Source organism: Castanea sativa, chromosome 9 (genome assembly GCF_040712315.1).
Source record: "Castanea sativa cultivar Marrone di Chiusa Pesio chromosome 9, ASM4071231v1".
Taxonomy (NCBI): domain Eukaryota; kingdom Viridiplantae; phylum Streptophyta; class Magnoliopsida; order Fagales; family Fagaceae; genus Castanea; species Castanea sativa.
The window spans coordinates 23,808,000-23,826,981 of record NC_134021.1 but is presented as its reverse complement, the minus strand read 5'-3'; the positions used below and the strand labels follow the sequence as shown (position 1 = coordinate 23,826,981).

At 32.7% G+C, this 18,982-nt stretch overlaps 1 protein-coding gene, 1 long non-coding RNA gene and 1 pseudogene across 4 annotated transcripts in view; 1 reads left to right on the top strand and 2 right to left on the bottom strand.

Annotated features, from left to right (window-relative positions):
• Positions 1–18,982, bottom strand: part of LOC142610371 (disease resistance protein Roq1-like) — an 88,342-nt pseudogene that overhangs the window by 33,042 nt on the left and 36,318 nt on the right.
• Positions 1–18,982, bottom strand: part of LOC142610372 (lipid phosphate phosphatase delta) — a 102,134-nt gene that overhangs the window by 79,730 nt on the left and 3,422 nt on the right. The gene's annotated exons all lie outside the window — the stretch shown is intronic.
• On the top strand, positions 7,664–17,262 carry LOC142609973 (uncharacterized). 3 transcript variants are annotated; one of them, XR_012839732.1, is made up of 3 exons: positions 7,664–7,962; positions 8,088–8,162; positions 16,805–17,262. It is a non-coding gene; the product is annotated as an uncharacterized LOC142609973 (long non-coding RNA). The 3 variants fall into 3 exon arrangements; XR_012839731.1 differs by having other exon boundaries at positions 16,737–17,262; XR_012839733.1 differs by having other exon boundaries at positions 15,428–17,262.

The following is an 18,982-nucleotide window of genomic DNA, read 5'->3' as shown; positions in this document are numbered from 1 at the left end:
CTTATAAACTCAATATCTGTCTAGTAAATACCTAATGTGAAACTCATCAAATGCTGGCATAAAACACACTTAAACAATCAAATCTAAACAATTGAGGATATCACATAGATAGGAGGGATTTTTTCCAAGCAGTATCTAATGTTAGGAGAATAAATAAAAAATTTTAAACTTTAGAAGGTAAAATTAAAATTAGTCCAAACTTTAAGAGCAAATGTTGTAATTTAAACCTATAAAAAATCAAATCAAATTTGACTACTATAACCATGATCAGTGTAACAAATTGGCGGGTGCAACAGTTATATGTTAAAAAATTATTTAGATTTTATGGGTTTTTAAATACAATTGATGGTTAGTTGCCAGTTAACCAAGTTTGACCGATCAATCCAATTCAATGCACCCTATGATAAATTTATTAGTGGGGGTGTGCATGGAATAGTTTGTGTTGAGTCCAAATCTTCTCTCTCAACTTATATGTTCCACTCTATATTCCACCAAACAAATCAAGTCATACAAAAATTATTTAATAAACACTAGCCTCATCACACATGCTTTGCGCGTTTGATGAGGCTTTTTTTTTTAGTGGTCCTATATTGTAGAGAAAAACTGTATTTAATTATTTTATATGTATAATTTTTATTTTAAAATTTTAATTTATAAGTGAATAAATCAATTTAAAAATTAATGGGAGAATGGTCCTATTTTTTAAGCAATATTTTAGTGGGAGTTAGAGTTGCATTTTTACTATATTATCCTTTAATTTTGTCGCTACTTAAACATACGATTGTAAGAGCATTTTTAAACTAAAAATGAGGAATCCAAATAGGAGAAACCACTTAAATAATAGTATAGACAAGAAAATGGGTTAAACGGAGTCAATCTCTTTAGCCTCCCAACTCATGGTCCAAATCAAAAATAAAAAATAAAAATCACAGCTGACAACACCACCGTCAAAATATCCAGCCACCATCGGATTCCATCACCAAAGTCAGTACTAGAGAAGATGACAAGGATGAATCTCCTCAACCACCAACTCCTATTTCGGTACACCCAAAACAAATCACTGGACCACCACCCACAATGGTGTGTAACAAAATTCTTTGCCCCCTACAACATTACAAACCAACGCCAGTGCTAGTGAAGAGAAAATTCTCAGCCCCTACCCATGGTTGTCTTCTTGGCCAAAATCCCATCAACCTAAAAATTAAAAATAAAATTAAAAATAAAAACCCAAAATCCCAAAGCAAAGGAGCCCATCACTTAACTTTTGTTTTATACATCATAGAAAGCAAAGGAACCTACAAATTCCTTAAGTCCAAATCTGTAATGGATTTGGTTTTCGTTTCCGTGTAAGAAACTATCTCACATGGGTTTTGTGTGAGTGAATAAAAAAAAATTAGAGGGACGGCTTGATCATTGAGGCTTTCAAGCTCTGTTCTTTGCTGTGATATCACCCTCTTCATCTTCTCCAACAGTGGTTTTGTTGGTGGAATCTTGCGTTGGCTGGGTATTTTGATTGTGCTGCTTTTTTTTTTTTCTTGTTTGGGTTTGGAACGTGAGTTAAGATTGAGAAGATTGACTCCATTTAACTCTTCTGTTTGTGTTTTATAAATAATTTTCACATGGCTTGATTTATTTGATGGAGTATAAAGTAGAGCATATAAGTTGGGATATAAGATTTTGACTCGTTTGTGTTAGGTTTTAAGTATTTTTCAATGAAACTAAACCTTTTTTGGTTGAAAAATGCCCAACCTAACCATTAAGATTGAGTTGGGCTAGGAATTTTTTTTTTTTTTTTGGGGGTATAGTAAAAAAGTTGGAAGTTCATACAACAATTTACAAAATATCATAAATGATTCCAATTAATTTGTACAATTTAGCCTAATATTCCTACATCAAAAACATGAGTCACAAAATAATCAAATAAATCAAACTAGTAAGTTTAAACTAAGTCTCAAAAATCAAAATAAATTAAATTAACAAATTCTTAAAAAATTTTTTTTTTTCAAAAATTATTAAAATAGCGTGGGGTTGGATCGAGTTACTAGGATTGAAACTTTTGCCAACTTGAACCCAACCAAACCCCAAGTTTCAAAAACATGACAATAATAAATAAATAAAAACAAACTAACCAACAATAATCTAAGCTAAGGCATCATGTTGAGATTGGTTAAATTCATTAGGTTGGTCGGTTAATACAAACCCTAAATTATTGGTTCTAAGAAGTTATTGACACGACATTTACTCAGGGGCGGCTCTACATTGTAGTAAGGGGGTTCAAATGAACCCCCTAACCCGGAAAATTTATATATATATATATATAATATTTTTATAAAAAATTGTTTTGAACCCCCTAATATAAACATTTGCACACCTTGAAAGCAATTGAATTCAGCTTTAAACTCAAAAAAAAAAAAAAAAAAAAAAAGTCCAATTGAAAACTTTTGGTCTTTAATCTCAGAAGAAAAAAAGCCCATAAATCGAATTTTAAAAAATCATAAAAAAAGGGTCAAACCAAACCTAAGAGAAAAAAATGTAGTCCTCTCCCACTATCCCTTTTCACTCTCCAAACCCAAAGAAAAAAGGTAGCTACTTCACCCACAAACAATATGCCTCCATCTTACTCAGATCTACTGCCGCATCACCAACGCCTGGGCTGTCCTTGATCTGCTACCGCCGCCGCCGCTTGATCTGGTATTTTCATCTCTTTCATTCATTGTAAGAGTGTGTGTTTTTAGTGTTTGGTAGACTTCTTTCAGTGAGTCACGGTGTGTGTGTGGAAGGTTATAGTGTTTTGATACTTTATCTTTGAGTTCTGAGTCTTTGACTAGTTGACCGTCTTCTTTTATGCATCTGTACTATTAAGTTTTTGTAGTGTTTGATATAGAGTTATGAGCTTTGTCTTTTGCTTTTTTGAGTCTTTGACCGAAGTGTGTAGGAGTGATTGTTGCTACGTGGGTGGGTCAATACCTTAAATGAAGAGTTGTAAACAAAATATAAAATAATTTATCAAAATGTCTAGCAAATTCATAAAAAATTGGTAAAGAGTAAAAAAAAAACTAATAAATTAAAGTATTCTAAGTAATAATAATTAAAGTTCACTTACAACAATAATTAATATGTTATTGTATTAGAAAAATTTATGTCAAATGAATTATAGTATTTTTTTAAATAGATTTTGTATAATCTATATTTCTTATTGACCCCTCTGAACAAAAATCCTAAAGCCGCCACTGCATTTACCAGAACATATACCTCAAATCCAACCACTCCTATTCATCTATACCTTGTAAAATAAAAGCTTAGAACGATTGCCTATACTTCACTCCTATATTTCCTATAATTGAAAAGTATAAAAGAGAGGGATTATACTCAAAAAGTATATAAGAGAGGGAGAGAGTCTGCCGTGGAAGAAATTTTGGGAAGATTACTTCATTTACTAGGACATATACCTCAAATCCAACCACTCCCATACATCTATACAAACTTGTAAAATAAAAGCTTGGAAAGATTGCCTATACTTCACTCCTATATTTCCTATACTCGAAAAGTATAAAAAAGAGGGACTATTCTCAAAAAGTATATAAGAGAGGGAGAGAGTCTGCTGTGGAAGAAATTTTGGGAAGATTACTTCTATGGGGTACATCAAAATAATTACTTTCAATTAGCAATGATACTTTTTTTTAGCCTTAGAAAAGGAATGGGATAAGGCGAAGAAGATAACAAGGGTGATGGAACCATTATATGATATCACTAAGCGACTTACTATCCCACAACCAACTTGTATTTTCATTGTGTGTGGAGAATTCAGTTGGAAAATCATGATATGATCATTAGAGTAATGGAAAAAGAAATGAAAGCAAAATCTGATAAATATTGTGGAGTGTTACAATGCCAAATATTGTGGAGTGTTACAATGCCATGCTATCCTTTACTGTCATTTTGGATCCTCGATATAAGTTGCAATGTGTAGAGTTTGTTATGGCAAGTTGTATGGGTATGCAGCAATATCAATGGCATTGGGTCTTTGTGATAAATTATATGTCATCTTTGAGGAGCAGTTGTGGTCTACTGCTAGTACTAGTAATGTCAATGATATGGTTGAAACATCACCCAATAGTGGTGGTGTGCACAATCGTGATGATAACAATGATGATTTCTCTAGTTTTGATACATTTAGGAGTCATTTGATTGGTTAAGATTCAAACAAGTTACAATTTATACTTGAAAGAAACTCGACTTGACTATAGGAGGCATAAGGATTTGGATGTTTTGGGGTTTGCCTCCAAGTTTGCATTTAGTATTGGTGAATGCGTTTTTGATAAATTTTGCAATTCTCTTTTGCTGCAAATTCCAAAAACTTTGCTATGTGCTCGTAATTGGTTATATGAAATACCTAGTATATCGTAAATTTTAATCCTCTATGGAAGTATACATTAATCTTTTTGGCAAAAATACACTTTTTGTCCTTACATTTTGGATCTATTTTCATTTTGGTTACTAACTTAATTTTGCGTCTACCTCAATTCCTAAAAACAAAAAATTACATCCATTTTGGTCCCTGCCGTCAACTAACTAACAGAAAAGTCTTACTTGGCAAATGGAGTGCACTATTAGTATAGTAAATGCTAACGTGGCTAATAAAATCATAATAATAATGGATTTTATTTTGTTTTAAAAAAAATTCCACATCAGCATTTAAATAAATTTTAAAAATTACAAAAATTTAAAAATAAAATTTTAAATTTCAAATTTTTTAAAATTTAATTATTCTAATTTTTAAATCTAATTAAAGTAACTTTAAAAAAAAAAAATATTCCTTCTTTCATCTAATCTGCCCCATCTGGGAAATCTTTTTCTTTTGGTTTCATCCGTTCTTTTTCTTTTGGTTTCATCCGCTCTCTCCCTCTCTCTCTCTTCCTCCAACCCTCCTTCCATAAACAATCTCTTCAAGTTGTGTCAAACCAAACCACCAGAAAGTCACAATTCATCAAGGAGCACCTTCTTTAATAGGTTTTGGTTTTCAAGGTTTGATTTTTGGTGGGTGTATTTGGATTTCTAGATTTGTGATTTTGGTTTGTAGAGTTTAATTGATAATGGGGTTTTAATAGGCGACTGTTTGGGTGATTTGGGTTGTGGGTCTTCAAAATTATTTGAATGATGATGCCATTGATTCCACCTCAACACCGCCACCATGACAAAGCCACATCTCTACCTCTCCTCTATTCTGTCATCTCGATAATTTTGATGGGTATTTGGGAAATAGATAGTTTTGGATCCGCTCTCACTCACTTTGATTTGGATTTGTTTAGATCTTGTTGTCTTATTTAGATTTTTTATATCCGTGTTGTGAGTTGATGATGCTATTGGTGGGTCTAAGGTTGATTTGAAAGTTTTTAGCTCAGGATTATTGTGAGTTTGATATTAAGGCTTTGCTAGTTGCTGGGACATTGATGAAGAAATTTGTTTGATTGAAATTTTGTGTATTTGGTTGATTGAAATTTTGTGTATTTGGTTGAAAATCTATGTCATGAGAAATATTGTATTAGGATAATAATTTTTGGTTGAATGTATAATTGATTTTTTTGGAAGACTTTGGTTACAAATTACAATTGATAATTTTTTTAAAAAAATTTATAAACTTATGTGGAGCTGACGTGGCATTTTTTGAAAATCATATAAATTTTATATTATTATTTTATTAGCCAAGTCAGCATTTATTGTGCAAACAATACATTCCATTTGCCAGGTAGAATTTTTTCATTATTGGATTAACGACAGAGACCAGAATGGATGTGATTTTCTCTTTTCAGAGATTAAGGTAGGCGCAAAATCAAGTTAGTGATCAAAATGAGAATAGACCCAAAATATAGGAGCCAAAAATATATTTTCACCAATCTTTTTTTTTTCTTTTTTAATTTACTATACTTTCCTTTTCAGCTATACATGTTTTCGAGGAAGAAAGCCTCGGACTTTGGCAACATGTGCATATCTCATCAATCCAGATCATTTGTTAATGAGGATTAGGCAAATAAAATTTACAATGATTTTGGAAAAGGTGCACCCTTTTTGTCCTATATACTACTGTTTGCTCACAATGTTTATTTGTTTCTCTTTGGCCAAATTAAGTGCATGTACCTTATTTGTCTTTTAGCAGTGCTCTCATTTACCACTACTAGTATCTTTAGATTTTGGTACCCCAAAATTTTCTTCCGAAAACTCTTAACTTATGCTTCATTTTATTATAAAAAGACCCAAAAATATTAGAGAAATTACAAATCTTTTTATCATTAATCAAAATTTTTTTTTTAATTTATTAGATAGTTGAGACCTACTAATCACATTGATTAACACATCATATAACATTCATTGTCATATCAATTTATGTACTTTATGTGGTAAAGCTTGTTGTAACTTTAGCATTATTCAAGGTGGTATAATAACGTGTGGGGTTTTTTTTTTTTTAAAGGGCTGTTTACTATTTTTCTCACCTTATAAAAGGTATACAAAATCTTAACAAACAAAAACTCAACCCAATTGAAAATTATACACTTTTGGGGAAAAATTTTGCTTTGGTACTTTAAGCCAATAATCTATAGATTCTATATAATAGATTGTCAACATTACCCACCTAATTTTTTGCACGGCTACACACCAAACACTAAAATCAAAATTTATTACAATGTATTAGCTTGTCTTAGATAAAATAAACCTCTATTCTAACAAAATAATAATTTTTTTTATCATTTTTGATTAACTTTATTCTTGAACCATCATAGTTGATTCTCTATTTAAAATTTAATTTAAGTTGGTTAATATTGATTCATAATTTTTTTTTGATTCATCAAATTAACCTTGATTTGGTTAGTTTTAAATAAATTTATTTAATTGATATTTAAATACAAATGCCCCACTTAAAAATTTCACCTTAGGCCCCCAACTATATTAAGCTGGCCCTAATTGTTCTTTTTTATCTCTTAATTAATTTTAACCTTAAATTTGGTTTTGTTTTTCTTAATTTAAAAAACTCCAATGGCTACAACTCTAAAAAAAAAAAAAAAAAAAAATCAACATGGTTACATACTTTGAAAATCTAATAGTTGGATTGCATGTTCTTTATCTTCTTGACAAATATTTCAAATTATTTTTTATGCATAATTTTATACTATAAAAACTTGAAGTATAAATAATTGTTTGATTCCACAGCTATTGATCTGTAATCTTCTGAAAATTTTGAAAGTATGAAGGATATAAGAAAAAAAAAATGTAATCCAATAGTGGATTTGTCAAAATTCACAACCAATAAAAAAAATATTAAGTGAAATTGTAGCCATTAGCTAAAACCAAGTTTGTAGCCAAACTTTATCCATAGAAAATTACAACTTAATCACTTTTATACTAAAACTACAAATTAGCTCAACATAAGTAAACCAAATTTATATTGCTAGCTAAGAGCACCAGCAGTGAATGGGCTAAACCCATTCTCAATGCCAAATTATCAAATAGGATAGCATTAAGGCCCAAAACAGAGGTCCATTGAGTATGGGGTTCTGTAAGAATTGCAAAAAAAAAATACCATGAGCTACAGTGCGATTCTAAACATAGAATCGCACTGTAGCTGATGGTAAACCGTATATTAATAGTTTATTGCAAAATATCAGTCTTTGGTTCTTTGTCACCTCCTCTCTCTCTCTCTGGTATTTTTTCTCTGTTTCTTTATCTCGGTCTCTCCGCTGCACTTCTGCCTCTCCATTGCTGAGTTCTTCCATCACACACCAAGCCGCTTGGTTCTTTGTCATCCCCTCTCTCTATCACTCTCTCTTCTCTTCAAACCGAGATCTCAAGGCTGACACGGTTTGGGTTAAGATCAAAATCAAAATCAGCTTGTGTTTGTGTTTGTGTTTCTTTTCTCTCTCTCTGCAAGCTTGGTGCTGAATCAAAATCAAGATCAAAGCGATATTCTAGGTGGGTTTTGATCAATGTATTTGAGTTTTTGTGTTTGTGTTTCTTTTCTCTCTCTGCAAGAACAAGGGGGTTCAACTTGTGTTTGTGTTTGGTTTTGATAACAGAATTTTTGTTGATGTTTGCAGAGGTGGGATTCAGCTTCTGCTCTCTGTCCAGTCTTTAGCATCTTCAGAAAGGCTCGGGTCCAACCTCAATTACCAGTAAGTTTCACTCTCTATCTAATTTTGTTTTTTTTTTTTCCAATTAGATTTTGTTACGGGGGAAATGGATGTTAGAGGGTGTTGTCTTTGGTTTTTTTTTCCAATTACCCGTAAGTTTCACTCATGTGGCGAATAGGATGTTAGAGGATGTTAGAGGATGTTAGAGGGTATTGAACTATAACAAATAGGAATCAATATAAAATGCGAAAAAGAAACCAAACTGAAGCCAAACACCAAGAAGTGTTTAGAAAGAGGAAAACCTGAGCATAAAGGTAGAAAAACCTCTTTCGCGATGGCACTATCGGAAAATCTGCAATAAAATAATTAGTTGCAATATATGTAAGCCTATGAAACCTCCATGCCCATATCCCTCCATGTACTTGAGTCCTTCAAGCTCCAGCTTACAACCAGTTTCAGAGAGCCATTTCTTCAACTAGATGATCAGAGACAACACTCTGGAGCCACCAATGGAAAGCTTCCGATAAATTTGGCCTTGTAATTACTCTTATTGTTTCTATCCTTTAACACAACCTCACAACACTTTGAAGATGTTGACTGGGGAGAGGATAATAAACATTTCTCTCTAGTATGTGAGAATGAAGAGGTTGAGAGTACCTTTTTAGCTCTTTGGGAAAGGCTCTCTCTTTCTCTTCAAGATGGATGAGATGAAATGAGATCTCTCAATGTGTATATAATTAGATCCCACTCTCTAGTCACAACCACCATGCGCAAGGGGTGAATGTTGGACTATTGATCCTTTAGACCGAAAAAAGAAAAACGTTGAAAAGACAAATCATGATAAAAGATAATAATCTATCTACATGCCATGCGGCAGGTCACGATAGTCATACCCAAACAACCCTTTATATTCCACATGTCGCTCACGAGCTGATAGATCGCAAGAGCAGCTTCGACCATAGTTTGACCAAGCAAAAGTACTTTCTACCAAATACAATTTTGCCCAAAAAACGCATTAAAATGAGAGAGAAAAAAATACATAAAACTTTGTAATTAAGCCAATAAAAATATAGACTCAACAGTTCAATTTAATGAATCGTGTTTTGTCATTCCTGTCTACAGAAATTAAATCTTATTTTCAATGTTGTGATGAAAACAAATAAAAACTCAATTTTGTTGTCAACGGTTTAAGTCACTGAGAACATTAGTATTGCATGTGATAGTAGTCAAAGTTTGTGTATTATATTTCTGGTGGAATATTCATGAGTGTTTGTAACTGTGAACAGAATAGTTCTATTAGCACCTGTTTTTATTCACGGGTATGAAACCAATGAATCATAGAACTCTTGTTAGCCACAGACAAGAGTTGGGTTTTTGACGTGCAATAACTTTCTTTTTTGATAAAGATAAAGTTGATGTGCAATAACTTGAGAATCTAAAAGTCATTACTACTACTCATTTGTATTTGATGCGTTTTCTATTTATCTTACTTCAATAAAGCACTTAATACGGTTTTGGTTTTTCTTTTTTCTTTTTAATAACAGCTGTGTGGCTTGTGTGCTTGGCTACTTTTCATGGTTTCGTAACCATGAACATACCAAAATAAAAGGAGAAACAAACTACCCACTAACAAATGAAAATATGTGCAATGAGTAGTTATTTTAGTACATTTGTCTCTCCCTTGTTAAATTTTGATACTTGTAATATTTAATTCAAAGTACTTCAAGAATTTGAGATCAACCATGCTTATTGAGCACGAAACCTCTAATTTTAACTTCAAAGACCTATGTGGGCCTACAAAATCAGTAGTAGACTTAAGCCAAGTCCAGCCCATAGCCCGGAAAGGAAAATCCCTTCTCTCTTTGCCTAGTTTTGTTATCTGAACTAAAAAGATAGGAAACCCAAACCCATTTAGAAATAGAAAAAGAAAAATTATCTTCTCATTCGTCCAACCTTTGTTATCCTAGCTTGTAACCCCATACATATACACTAGGGCTGTCCACGGGGTCAGATCGGATCGGGTTTGCGATTAACCTGCAACCAACCCGATTAGATTGGGGGTATGAAAAATGGACCTGCAACCGACCAAATATTTAGGTTGGACTTGATAGTTCGGGTTATTGGTTAAGCCGGTCGGAACCTTTGAGTGTTCAGGTCTAAAGAAAAACCCAGAAGAAATCAACCCCAAACTCAAAGAATGCATCTCGCATGTCAACCACAATCCAAAACTAGAGAAATCTAATAACACCAAAAATATCACAAACCCAAATCTGAGATTCAAATCAAACAGCACCGAAAACACCAAAATTGAATCTAAGATTCAAATCAAATAAGAAAAACATTACAAACCCAAATTTGAGACTGAAAGAAAGAGAGAGGAGACCTAGATATGAGACCGAAAGAAAGAAAAAGAAGAGAAATAAGACTTAACTAGCACCACCACCACTCCCTCCTCCCACCATCATTGCATCTACCATCAGATCACACAAGATCAAAGCCATGCAGATCAGAGGAGCCTTTAGCTAGATCCACCATTGACCTCTAGAGAAAGCTTTTTCAAACCGCTCTTTCCTCTGAATCCTCACTTCAGCGATGTCCAGTCTCCGTTCACCCTCATCACCTGAAACCTACCATCTTCCAAGTCTTTCGTTTTCTCTCTTTCTCATGTTTTCTATTATTCTTTACTTCAAGAGAGTACGGTTTGAGGTGAGACACAACCTAGTATGGTGGGCTGGCGGCAGTAGGGTTGGCGGTGGCATTAAGACAGAGCTTAAGGGTAGGGATTTAAGAGAGACAGAGAGAGGGCGTGAAAAACAAATATTTTAACTTTGTGGGAGGGAGATTAGGTCTTGACTTTGAGTGTGAAAATAGACCCAAATCCTTGTTAAGTTTATTATTGGTCGGGTCGGTTTCTTCGGGTTTCAAATTGCTTAACCCGCAACTCGAACCGAACTTTTAGTTTTTAATAACACATGACCCGAATCCGACCCACCATGCTATTTGGACCCACCAGTTGGGCTTCGGGTCGAGTGGATCCAATCGGTTTGGTCGGGTGACTTGATCCACTGGACAACCCTAATATTCACAGATACATTTAAAAACAATCACAATTATATATATATATATATATATATAAAGAGGATTCTTTTATTTAAATTGAACTTTTGTGTTGTTCAAAAATACCCTCATTAATGAAAGGCAACTTCCCTTAGAAATAGGGTTATAAATGTCAAATAAAAATTTTCATTTTGAATTTAAAAAAAGAACTCCTAAAATTTAGGATTTTTTTCCTTTACGTTCATTTTTTTGTTCCATAAAATTTAGCATTTTTTCCCTTTTTCATCCAAATATAAGTAAAACACTCTGATTCAAAAATAAAAAATAAAAAACTAAGAGAATTCCTAAAATTTAGTCTTCTTTCTCCTCACATTCATCTTATTTTTCCTACCGAAAATTTTCTTTATCTCACACATTCAAAAAAGAAATAACAGTTGCTACTTATCTCTAAAGTTTATCTTTTTTATTTTTTTGAAAAATAAAAATATGTATTTTCAAATTATAATAGATACAAATTATTAACCTTTATCCAAAAAATAGAAAAACCTTTGAATACGCGCGCGCGCGCACGCACGCTCGTGCACACACACACACACACACACACACACACACATATATATATATATGAGTTTAAATTACACCTAGTGTAACTCCATAAAAGTTATACATTTTTTTAATAGTAGATCTTCATTTACATCTGATGGTGAAAAACAAACAAATGTTATGTCATCAATATTCTGTATAGAATTTAATGAGTTATTTGCGTGCTCATTAATTCCTCCAACTACAATGTTCTCTCTCATATTTTATCCACGTAAACTTCCGGTTTAGAAACCTTACAAATGTGGTAGCAGTGCCAATGAGCAATTTTTCACTACAGTAGAACATGAGCGATTTCTTTATCTCACTTCAACCTCAGTCTAGCTCTTCCTCACAATCATCTTTCTACAAGAGAGATAAGAATTAAATTGGAGGAAACATAGAAGAAATTATGAGCCCAGTTCAAGAAAGATAGCTTCCTCCATTCGTCATCAGTCATTCTTTGTTATTGTTAGCTAAAATGTACTAGATACTTCTAAGAATCTTGCAGTGACCCACCACTTCAATGTTCTCTTTATATTAATATTCTCCTCTACCCGTCCACCTAAATAAATTTCCCTCCCTATTTTTTTTCTCCATTTCTATTTTTTTTCTTACATCCTTTGTCAAAACCCAAAACCATATACGTCCACTTTCATTTTGATCTTCCACTTCCAGATCTAATCTTCATTTTCACTCTTATTGTATTGGTAGCACAATGGGTAGCTTGCTGGTTAGATTTCAAATCCACCAAACTAAGAAAAATAAAATAAACAGACTAAATAAAAACTAAAATTAACAGTATCCAAATTTCAAAACTCAAAAATTTCTAACCCTGCTCGCTTCTTTGACTATGCACGAATCTTAACTTGAAAATTAAGGGTGTGTTTGTTTGGAGGTGAAATAGGGTGGATGAAAAACTTCGGAGAAAAAATAGAAAAGAAATTTTTTTTGAAGTGTGTTTGGTTAGGTAAAGAGGAAGGGAAATAAATGGTGGGGCTCAAATGTTCTCTCCCCAAGCCTACCAAAATGTTTTCTCCCCAAAATGGAGAGAAAAAAGAGTGAGGATTAATTTTTTCTTAATTGACAAAAATGCTCATGTGCACATTCTTCAAGTTGTCTTTATTTTTCTTTCTTCTCAACTGGGTAGTATTTTACCCTTTTTTTTTCTTTTGGTGGGGCAGTTGCCTCCTCTTTTATTTTTTATTTTTTTTTACTGGGCAATACCATTGCCCTTTTTTTGTTTTTTGTTTTTTATTCCTGGGTTGTTGCCTCTTTTTTTTTTTTTTTTTTTCCTATTCTTTTTGTTTCTTTTGATTTTCTAAGGCTTGGCGTGCCTCTTTCTTTCATTCTTTTTTTTTTTTCTAGGTAGGAACATTGCCTCTTTTTTCTTTTTTGGGACATTACTTTTATTTTTAATAAATTTGGGTGACAGCTCTTTTTTTGTGATTATTTGTCACTTTTTTTTAATTAAGCATTATTCTTTAACAAGGGTATATGAGTAAATTTATTCAAACTCATTTTTTCCATCCTTCCACTTTTCTACTCCCAACCAAACAAAAATGAGAGAAAATAAATTTTTTTCTATCCTCTTACTTTTCCATCCTCCCACCATTTTCTATCCTCCCAATTTTCCACCCCTCCAACCAAACGGACCCTAATAGGTATACCATTGAATCGGTATGGGAGGAGAGGGGAAAATAATTGATTAGCATGAGGCATTACATGTGAGGTTTAAGTAAAAGTAACTAATTTGGGAAATTAATACTCTACAATAATGATATTAAAGGGTGTTTTTATCACCCTTAGATTTAGTAAGAATCTACAGTGTGTATATATACATGATTTAGAATTTAATTAGATCTAGATTACTCAGTTTTTGCACTCAATAATTTACTTACCACAAAAATTAAAAAATTAGATGGGACACATGGCACAAAATTGAACCCCAATTAAAATTTAATTTAGAATATAATTGAATTTAGACTCTTTGACTTTTGCACCTAATAATTCACTTGACACACAAATTTAAAAATTAGATGAGACACGTAGCGCAAAATTAGATTTCAATTTAGAATTTAATTGAATTTTCTCTCAGCTATATATATATATATATATATATATATATATATATATATATATATATATATATATATAAGTTGAAATTAAACTTGGTGTAAGAATTACAACGTACACATTTTTTAAGCAATAAAATTTTAAAATATCTAAATGGTTTCTCATTTTATATATACTAATATGTAACTCATGATAACGCATGGAAACAGTCAACAATAGTGATGATAAGGTGATATTACCTATGCAAGTGAGATAATCATCTTGGCTTCTATGATGGGTGTTATTATGCCTGACACCCAAATTAAAAATTAAAAAAAAAATTAAAATGGACACTCGGCTCAAGATTAAACTACCATTAGAAACTAATTTGAATAATATTCTTTCAACTAATATTTATATTAGTTTCATTGATAAGATTCATTGAGAAAAAGAAAGGCAATTAGCATTGTGTTTGTAGGTTGGAGAGAGAGAGATAATGTTGTTGTAACATTGTTTGTGTTTAAGGACCAAGTTGGATAGTTTTGAAATGTTTTGGACCTTGCTGGCATTAGTCCATTCCTCAAGTAGGTTGGTGAAATTTACACTTGAAAAAAGAAAAAGAAACATGTATACATCTTATACATCTTATATGTTATGCAAGACTAAAGAAACATGATATACATCTTATATAGATTAGAGCTAAGTCTTACCCTACTATGTGATATTTATGACCTTTACATTGAATTAGTGACTGATAAACCAACTACAAGTCAATGGCAACATTATAGCCAAGAAGAGTAGTCATTTGAAGAGACTTTGCTATACACATATGCTTATCCCTACATTGAGTTGAGCTGAAAGAGTATTAGATCTACAAAAGAATTGTTAGAGCTAAAAGAAATATGACCAAAGATAAATGAATGCGCAGCTCACTCAAAGAAAATTCAATCAAAGGTTTCAATTTTGTAAGAATTATCAGATAAAACTCACTACCTACAACACGAATTAAAGCAAAAAGATTCAAGCTTTTGATAGGAAAAGTAGCCGCTCAAATAACCCTTAAAATTAGAAACCCTGATTAAAATATAAAATTTTCAATCCTTGTCTACATTTTCTACCTTTATAGACAAGGGCTGAGACAAGACTTGGATCCTCGTACCGTTTTGGCCGGTATGGCTGATATTCTCCCTACCAGAGCTTAAAACAGTATCGAAACACGTGTTTCGTTTCAGTTCAAATACCGGTTATACCGGGTTGTTCCGGCTATACCGGACTAAAAAAGAATATAAAAAAAATTCTTTAAAGAATAAATAGAAATAGATTCTAGTGTTTTTTTTTTTAATAAACATTAGACTTATATAGAGTTTTAATAAATTATTTTATATATAAATAAATAAATAAAAAGAAAAGATGATTAATTTTATTGACAATTTTTTCAATTTTCTATAAAATATTTTCTAGGATTATTAATATATGCAGTAAGCGTATAATACATTCATCAGACTCATTTAGATAAAAGATGAATTAGAAACACGTGCAAGACAGAGATTCTAATAATTTATCTAAGTTTTGTACCGGATCTTGAAGTATTAAAAGACCCAACTAATACCATGCAGAATTAAAGAACTGGAAGAACACACGGGCGTTGATTATAGATAAAGTACACCAAGAGGTTACCGTTAAGGCAACGCCAATCTATGCTGCTCACATCAAACCCAAATTTCTTGTTTTCTTCTTTGGACATGCTCTTCATCAATCTTTTGGCAGGGGCGTAGCCAGGAATTCGTACTTGAGGGGGCCAAGTTACAAAAGGCAATCTATTTTATCATACACATATACAAAAATTTCCATACTATTATTTTAAGCACCATCTACCCATCATTATCCACAATATTGAAAATTTTCTTATTTTTTAATGAATTATTCAGCTCCTAATTTCAAATTAAAAAAATGATGATATGTAAAGAGATATAATATATTATCATATAGCAATACAACAAATTGAACAACTTAATAAACAAAGTATATTCATAAAACTAAATGACCGTTATTATATATATATAAAAGGCATAAATCTATAAATGCCCATATGATGTTGAAGAAACAAACAAACCTGAAATACTAAGACACAAGAAGAAGCTAGAACTGAAAGCAAATATGGATTTTTTTTTGTATAAATGAAAGGAGTTTATTTGATTTCTACCATTGTTAATGTGTTTAGAGCAATCAACAATGAGAGGAAAGAAACATGGGGCAGTGTGGGCTTGTATTAGGAGAAAAAGTAGCAGTGATAACTTCTATTTTCTTTGAGAATCCCGTAGGTGGCTTCTTGAGATTGAGAATGATGAAAAAAAAAAAGTAAATTTTTGTTTGAAAATGAGTGGTAAAAGATGATATTTTGTGAGTGTGGATTATTGTCTATTGGACAACAAATCATTTGGACAATTGGGAGAGACTAGTATTTTATTTGAGGACTAGGGTTATCTATTGGACTAAGTAAGGATCCTAGAAATAATTGGAGGGGCCGGTCATTATTTTCTAGGGGCGATAGCCTTTTACTTATTTTTTTTGCTATCAAACTCATAGCCTAACAGGAGAAAAAATCAAAATTTTGGGGGGGCCGTGGCCCCCCTCAAGGGACAGCGTAGCTCGGCCCCTGTCTTTCGGTATTGCTGTTATCAAACCTACTTCGCAATAGTTAGTTAGATAAGTATATGCTCAACAATCTTACTATCTTTCTTTTCTTTTCTTTTCTTTTTCATTTTTTTTTTCACGTGTTACGTGCTCCTTGATATTCTTGTTAAAAATGTGTTTATTTGACATTAATTAATGTCAGGTAAAAGTTACAGTGCGATTTCATTAGTCATGAATGCTAACTTAAATACTTCCACCATAAAATTTGTATGGCTTGTATATGTTCGCTAGGTACTTCGCTTGTTCTTCTGATTTTCTGCAGATAGTTTCGAGTTTCTGAGACGATTTCCCTTTTGAAGGGGGTATAGCTGTCAACTCACTTCGCCAAATAGCATCTCCCCATAGGTGAGTGAAGAATTCTTCCATGGATATGATCTAAATAGCTCCATAGATGGAACTTTGCTTGGCCTATCCTTTGAGTCCATGCACGGAGATGAATTGTAGTGTTTATAAAGCAGTTTCGCCAGGTCATGGAAAACTAGTGGATTTACAACAGATGAAGCAATCTGGCACACATCGATGTCCAGGCTATGGCTGCCGGGGTTGCTTTAAAAACCGTGCATGTTACATGAATTGACTAAAGCAACCAGGGTTGCAAGCAGTTATGTCAAGGGAGCAACTTGTTAACTTGTTAGATGAATCAAATTGAACTTGTAAATAATATTCTTCAAACATCTCCCTTAATCTCTTTTCCACGACTAAAATGAACCAGGCAGACTAGCCAAAACCACAACCAAATTCATCTTTAATAGTTTAGTAATGCAACTATCTACATTCCCCCCCCCCCCCCCCAACAAAATACATATTTATATATAAATTACATCAAGTACTCCATTTGGGCCAAACTAAGAAACTTGTGAGCTGCCCTTTCCACAGTGATTACTATAGGATCCATTATCCAGTGAGAGAGAGTAGGGATACATATGATCAGTTCTGCTTGTATCAGTGCCTTTGTAATCTACTAGTTAATACAAATTCTGAATAAGAAAAACCTATTTCCTTCTATCCATCCAGGGAAGGGCTCTTTGCAAGTTCTATCAATAACACTAGGTCGAATAATGTCAACCGGTATATATTTCTCCTCTCAATTTGTCGATCATCATTTCTCCTATAGCCTTTGTGAACACGTATCTTGCCATCCGTATCTTTTGGCCTTGACAAAATAATACAAATCAAGTATTAATTTTGGACTAAAATTAATCAATAAGCAGTCTAATGAGACAAAAAGTTTCTCAACTTTTTCACAATCGTTGAAGTAATAACTTGTGATTGATGTATAATAAAAGTGATATTATTGGTAGATATCTTATTAGTCATAATGTACCTCCTCAACTGACGTCTTGAACCAAAGATTTTTGGACTCAAAAGTTCTATTACAAGTGAGAAAGGTATTAGGCAACCTGCATCATCTATTCAAAGGATAGTACTTTATTTTTATTTAATCATAATGTTTGCATTTTAGAAGAATAGATTAGATGCTTGGCATTTGATTTTTGAAAGAGTTTTTGTACAAGCAATACATATACATACATGTGAATATTGAAAGCTCAACTAGTGTAGAAACACTAATGCTTGTTTAAACCCCCAATTTTAAATTACAGCTTATTTGCTATTATGACTTATATGCTTTTACTCTAACTTAACTTAGTGCAGAACAAGAGTAAAAGGTGCGCAACAAACTGAAACACTACTCTAATGTATAAGTAAGTACAATAAGCAATAATTGTAAAGCTTAAAAAGTAAGGAAGAGAGATGCAAACACAAAATAATAACGTGACATGTTATCAAAGAGAAAATCGAAGTACTTGGTGAAAAACCTCTCCGTGGCCCTCCAAACCGAAATCGATCCATGAGTGAATAAGTTGGATTATGCGAATATCAAAAAGACCCTCTAAGCCTAATCTACCCAATGTACTTGTGCCCTCTAAGCTCCAGCTACCAACGGACTTCTTAGAGTCTTGTCTTCACTAGTTATCTAGATCCCGCAATTCTGCCCGATTGCATTCGCCACTCAATGGCTTCTTCCAATACTTCCCATAAGCACCAAAACTTCTCTTAGCACTTAGAATGGGTGAGGTAAGTGCTTAGGTAAAGAAGCTCTCAAGGATGTGTAGATGGAGAAGTCCAACTTGGCCTGAGTCATAAATGACTCGCGAAATCCAACTTGTCAAAAACTCCTCAAATTCTAGCATGTTCTTCTCACGTGCCCTATTTCGCGGGTTGACACTCGTGAGCCAGTCGCAAGCTAGTCGCGGAATCTTCATCTTCACAAAATCTTTACCAAACTTTCACACACAACCCTTACATTAAATCCCACAAAAATACAGGAAAATGATTGAACAGAATTACAATAAAATTTGACATGGAATTAAAACCAACATAAAACATAGTTGTAAATCACAACTTTACATATATCTTATTTACATATTTATATAACATGTGACTATTATTACAAAGAATATTTACAAGCATATATG